The sequence below is a fragment of the Salvia miltiorrhiza genome, unplaced genomic scaffold (genome assembly GCF_028751815.1).
Source record: "Salvia miltiorrhiza cultivar Shanhuang (shh) unplaced genomic scaffold, IMPLAD_Smil_shh original_scaffold_404, whole genome shotgun sequence".
Classification (NCBI taxonomy): Eukaryota; Viridiplantae; Streptophyta; class Magnoliopsida; order Lamiales; family Lamiaceae; genus Salvia; species Salvia miltiorrhiza.
The window spans coordinates 211,261-217,438 of record NW_026651542.1 but is presented as its reverse complement, the minus strand read 5'-3'; the positions used below and the strand labels follow the sequence as shown (position 1 = coordinate 217,438).

Below are 6,178 nucleotides of genomic sequence, written 5' to 3'. Positions count from 1 at the left end.
CATAAAAAGAAGGAAGAGGCCAAAGCTTCAATCAGAACGTGGTATCTGGACAGTGGTTGTTCAAAGCACATGACGGGCTACAAAGAATATCTATCTCAGTATGTTGAGAAAGCTGGATCCAAAGTTGCATTCGGAGACAACTCAATTGGAGAAACAAAAGGCTACGGTGTGCTCAACATGGGTAACGCCAATATCAGTAATGTTAGCTTTGTTTCTGGTCTTAAACATAATCTGTTGTATGTGAGTCAATTTTGTGACAGTGGTTTCACAGTGAAGATCAAGAAGGATGAATTCACTGTTAGAAACAATCAAAAGAAGGTGGTTCTGAAAGGATTCAGACAAGGGAGTCTCTACGTCGTTTCTTGGAAAGATAGCCCACCAGAAACGTGCCTCATCAGCAAGAGCAGCTCGGAGCTCAATTGGTTATGGCACAAGAGACTCAACCATCTCAACTTCAAGACGATCAACAAACTTGCTAAGCATCAACTGGTAGAAGGTCTTCCTTTGTCACAACCCACTTATCCCAAGGATGGTTTAAATGGGTTTATGACTTGGGGTAAATATAAGAAGCGGAAATTAAGGGAATTAGACACGAAATCCAAAGAGATAATATTTAATCAACCAACTAGAAATACATAAATAACTGGTTGGGTAATTTACAGACGATTATGCCACAACAACTAGAACAAGTGAAAGTTTAGCAAAATGAAAGAGTAATAAGTTCCACAATACGATAACGAATTCAGAGTGTTTGCAGCGGAAAAACGTGTGAGTTATGCATATGGAGATGCATACTCAAGGTTTCATTACATATCCATCAAAAGAATTCCCGCTCAACACCAAACCATTCCATCGCCTGCTCAACCTGCACATTTAGAAATACATGCAGGGCTGAGTATAAAATACTCAGTGGCATAGCCGAAAATACAACATGCATACATATATAAATTGAACTGCCATAACAGTAACACACAGGGGTTTTCTTGAAAGTCCTGCGCTTACTAAAATATTTCTTTCATTTTCATAAAGGTGGATGCATCCCATTTTCAGTCTATATGATCCATATCTGTCCTTTCTGTCACGCGCCGGGAAGGAGGCCTCCTTACCACGGACGCCAAGACCGGTCGCAAGCGACTCGCGGTCTCCATAAGTGTACACGTTAACCCTAGCTAGCGACCTTTGTCTAGCATAGGATCCCAATTGGATTTCCTTTAAAGTTGGCGAACCAACACAGATAGGATACATATAAAAACATAAACATTTTTGGCAGTCAATCATTTCATAAACATTTCATCTCATTTCATAAACATTTTCATTTTCATAATGGGCATTGAATATAAGCATTTCATAAAAACTGAATAAACAGTTAAAATATATCATGCACATATATTCGTATATGAGGCCTACGTCACGCAGGGGATCTCTATATACGTAGTAAAAGTAATGCCCACCTTAAACGTTCTTAAAGCTGGCGTGGAGTTGCTACTTCTTCGGCTTCACTTTCTGTCGCCCGAACCTTCATTGATGAAGAATCGATAAGTTCGTGAAGAAATTGTCATAAGACAAAGTCTAATTCTACGTGCCTAGGGTATCTTTTAAAGTTTTAGGGTTCTAGCATCCATAGTTCGTTCCATTAAGACAATTGAAAACCAACATAACTTGACTAATCATGACCTCACGTAAATCACATAACAAACAAGATAAAAGAAATTAATATCCTTAAACTTAATATCATTTAAAATCACACGCTCACATAAGAGATAAAAATCATGCACCATTATTCGTTTACAAATAACTTAAATAAACCATTTTAATCCTTTTAAAAATCCATACTCATAAAGCCTTGAGGTATTATAATAAATGAGGGCTTAATCCCAAAATATTTCTTTTAAAGTCCATCAATAAATTTAAATATAAAAAAACGGACTTCATTTAAAATAAATAGTCCCAACTTTCAATATCAAAATTTAAATCAAGAGATTTAAATTCACTAAAATAATTTAGTGAAAAAAATCAAGCATTTTTAAAAGAAATTAGGCCAAAATTCGTAGGCTTCATTAACCAATAACAGCCCAAAATTAATTAAAATGAGCCCAATCAATTAAATAAAAACCCATCAGCTTTTAAAACAAAATGGGCCCAGCAATTTAAATAAAAACGGCCCACTATCTCTTTTTTTTTAAAAAAAATTCGGCCCAACCCACAAGATTGAAGGCTTGAGCCCACAACTAATCCTAGCCCTAATCTAACACACATAAACACAAGACACACACACAGACAAGCATCAGCGCCTCACTCTCCCTCTCTGCTTCTCGGCTCTCTCGCCCCTCTCGCCTCTCTGCTCGGTCGAGTGCGGCGCCGCCTCCGGCGCGCCGCCTCGCCGGACGCCTCCCTCCTCTCTCTCTCCCCTGTTTCCTTCGTCCGTCCCTCTCTCTCTGTTATTTCTCCCTCGCCGGTACTCGATGCATGCGCCGCCTTGATGACCACAGCCGCCACCTCGCCGTGAAGGAGCTCGGCCGCCGTCCGTCTGGTCTTCCTCCTTCGGCTTTTGCTCGGAAAAGGGCGCGGGATAGCCTCCTCTCCATCCCCTCGTCTGGAACAGGGCATCTGCCCTCTCCGCCATAGGGAGCGCACGGCCGCCGCCTGGCCGCCTTCTCCGTCGTCTTTCGTCGCCGGACTCGTAGGTAAGCCCTAGCTTCTTCTCCCTTCATTTCTTCTCTTTTTCTTCTTCCCCCCTTTTTTTTATAATCTAACCTCTCCCCCTTTCCCTTCTCTCTCGTTTCAACAGCAAGAGGAAAAAGGCGGCGGCTGCCGCCGCGCCGCCTCCGGCCGCGAGAAGCCGCCGGCTGCTCTCACCCCCATCTCTCCATTCCCGGACATACACAGAAGACAAAGACACAAGAACCCCCAAATTTTTCAGTCCAGATTCAAAATATAGAACAAGTTAGGGTTTTTGTTTTAAAACTGTTCTTTCTCATTTTTTTCTATTTCCTCAGCAAAAATCAAACCTTGTAAGCATGTAAAAAGGAAATATAGTAAAAGAAAGTGTGTGTGAGCGTGTGTATTTGCTGCTGATCTGTGATGCTTGGTTTCGAATTAGTAGATAGAAGTAGGGGAAATTAGAGTAACCTTGATGTGAGGAGTGGTGTTGGCAATAGTTTGATTCTGCAATTTGTTGATCAAAAGTAAGAATGAATTTTTAAAATTGGAACTGGAAGATTAATGGTGGGTAAGACATTTAATTACCTACCTTCTTGATTTGAAATTTTGGAACTGGACTTGGAATCTCTTTCCTCTGTTTTTGGAACAACCGTGAATGGGGATAGGGAAAGTGATATTAGGGAGAGAAAGTATGGATTAGCTTATTGAGAAAGCTAAGACTTGTTAGGGAGAGAAAGTAGGGATTAGCTTATTGAGAAAGCTAAGACTTGTTGATAAGGATAAGAGAATAATTGGAATTTTATTAATAAAGTAGGGGCAAGTGGATAATTATGGTATTGAAATAATTAAATAAAATGAATCAAGTGGGTGGATGTGGAATGAACAAATTAAGAAAACAAGTGGTTAAGATATGAAATCAATTTTAAATAAACTCATGACTTCATTAAAATTAAAAGATCACAAATAAAATCTTTGAAGTAAAACATTTGATAAAAATTAAAGGGAATTTCATGACTTCATGCCCACTTTAAAAAAAATCCGTGTGGCTCATATAAATATGCTCAACCCACTAATTAAACTTGTGCACTATATTTATAAAAATCCTTTAAATCTCAAACGGATTCAAATAACAATAAGAATTAAGCACATCAAAACACATATATAACAATTAAATCACATTAGATAAATAAAACTGGTTTTATTATTAATGGATGCCGAACCCTAATTATTAATAATTAAGCCTTTAATCAGTGATTAAAAGCCGGGATATGACATCCTTCTATTGTGTTCCAGAAGAAGCAAGAATGTGAAGCATGCCTCAGAGGAAAGCAGACGCGGACGTCATTCAAGTCAAAGTCAGGACACTCCTCTGGAAAGATTCTGCATCTACTTCACATGGATCTGTTTGGCCCGATCACTCCAAGAAGCTACAACGGTAGGAAGTACACCTTAGTAGTTGTGGATGATTATTCACGATATACTTGGGTTATCTTTCTCTTCAAGAAGAAAGAGACACTGGAGGAACTGCCAAAGCTGCTGAGAAGACTGAGCGTTGAAAATGACGTCAACATCATCAGCATCAGATCAGATCGTGGGACTGAATTCCTCAATACTGTCATTCATAAGTATTGTGATGAACAAGGAATTAGTCATCAAACTTCTGCAGCAAGAACTCCACAGCAGAACGGAGTTGCAGAAAGAAGAAACCGGTCTCTAAACGAAGCAGCAAGGACGATGCTAGCCGAGTCAAAACTCCCCTTGAAGTTTTGGGCCGAAGCAGTCAACAACGCATGCTACACGCAGAATCGCTCATTCCTCACTCAGAGACATGGAAGAACTCCATACGAGTTATGGAAGAACAGAAAGCCATCGATTGCCTACTTTCATGCTTTCGGTTCTAAGTGTTTCATACACAACAATGATAAGAAGATGTTAAACACTTTCGATAGCAAGGCTGATCCAGGAGTTTTCCTTGGATACTCTGGAACAGAACGTTCAAGCAAAGCCTATCGAGTGTTTAATACTCAAACTCTTTGTGTTGAAGAAACACCTCATGTGATCTTTGATGAGTCTACAGATGGTTTCAGGGAACAAGATGCTGAAAAGTATGTTCAGATCGCGGAAGGTTCCAAAGCTGAAATCCACAACATCGAGCCCTCTACTATCTTGGTATGGGGACCTGGCAAAGATGAAGATACTGAAATGCTTCAGTATCAGAAGATCAACCAAAGGTCTGAAGTTCAGACTAGAGCCAATGCAGATGGCATCGGTCGAGGGGGAACTCCAGTTGCTGAAGATCGAGTTGAACGCGCAGAAGCCGCTCCAGCTCAACTCTCCCCTGCTCCAGAAGGTGCTCAACACCCCAGAGCAATTCTGACCGAAGAAGCCCCACCTTCCCCTGAAGAGATCAAGAAGTATCGAAGATGGTTTGAACTCCACTCAAAGGAGAACATCATTGGAGAACCATCAGATGGCGTCAAGACTCGGAGATCAATGTGCAACCTCGTCTTCGACATCAATCAGAATTGCATCAATGAAGATAAGAATTTCAGCTGTTTCTTATCAACTACAGAGCCCAAGGATATTGAAGAAGCTCTGAAGTCTACTGAGTGGGTCATCGCAATGCTAGAGGAACTCAATGAATTCAATCAGAATTCAGTTTGGGAGCTTGTGGATCGACCAGACGATGCAAAGGTGATTGGCTTGAAATGGATTTTCAAGAACAAGGAAGACGAAGAAGGAAACGTTGTGAGAAACAAAGCAAGGCTAGTGGCTAAAGGATACAGTGAAGAAGAAGGAATCGACTACGACGAAACATTCGCTCCAGTTGCCAGATTGGAAGCAGTCAGACTCTTCTTAGCCTTCGCAGCTCACAAAGGTTTCAAGGTACACCAAATGGATGTCAAGTGCGCATTTCTCAATGGAGTGCTCACAGCTGAAGTCTATGTAGAACAGCCTCCAGGGTTTGAGGTTGCTGGACCAGAAAAGGTGTACAAGCTGAAGAAAGCGCTCTATGGGTTGAAGCAAGCACCAAGAGCGTGGTATGATACTCTTTCAGAGTATCTGGTTGAACAAGGCTTCAAAAAGGGATCTGTGGACAGAACTCTGTTCACTCTCAAATAAGGAGAAGATCTCTTGCTTGTTCAAATTTATGTCGATGACATAATTTTCGGATCCAAATTCGAACACATGTGCAAGAAGTTTGCTGACATCATGACCAACAAGTTTCAAATGTCCATGATGGGAAAAATTAATTTCTTTCTCGGATTGCAAGTCAAGCAGACCAACGAAGGAATACTGATCAGCCAGTCCAAGTATGCCAAGGAGCTGATAGCTAAGTTCGGTATTCAACACATGAAGTCAGTCAAGATCCCGATGAACACAAACTGGAAAGTTGATCCAGGTTTAGAAGGAAAATCTGTGTCTTCAAAGAAGTACAGAGAAATCATTGGATCTCTGCTCTATTTGACTGTGAGCAGACCAGATATCACATTTGCAGTCGGGGTATGTGCAAGAT

The 6,178-nt window shown here is 40.8% G+C and overlaps 1 long non-coding RNA gene across 1 annotated transcript; it reads right to left on the bottom strand.

Moving 5' to 3' along the window:
* Positions 1-597: 597 nt before the first annotated feature.
* Positions 598-1,961, bottom strand: LOC131004484 (uncharacterized). The gene is made up of 2 exons (XR_009095030.1): positions 1,452-1,961; positions 598-865 (listed from the first exon to the last, which is right to left on the bottom strand). It is a non-coding gene; the product is annotated as an uncharacterized LOC131004484 (long non-coding RNA).
* Positions 1,962-6,178: the final 4,217 nt, after the last annotated feature.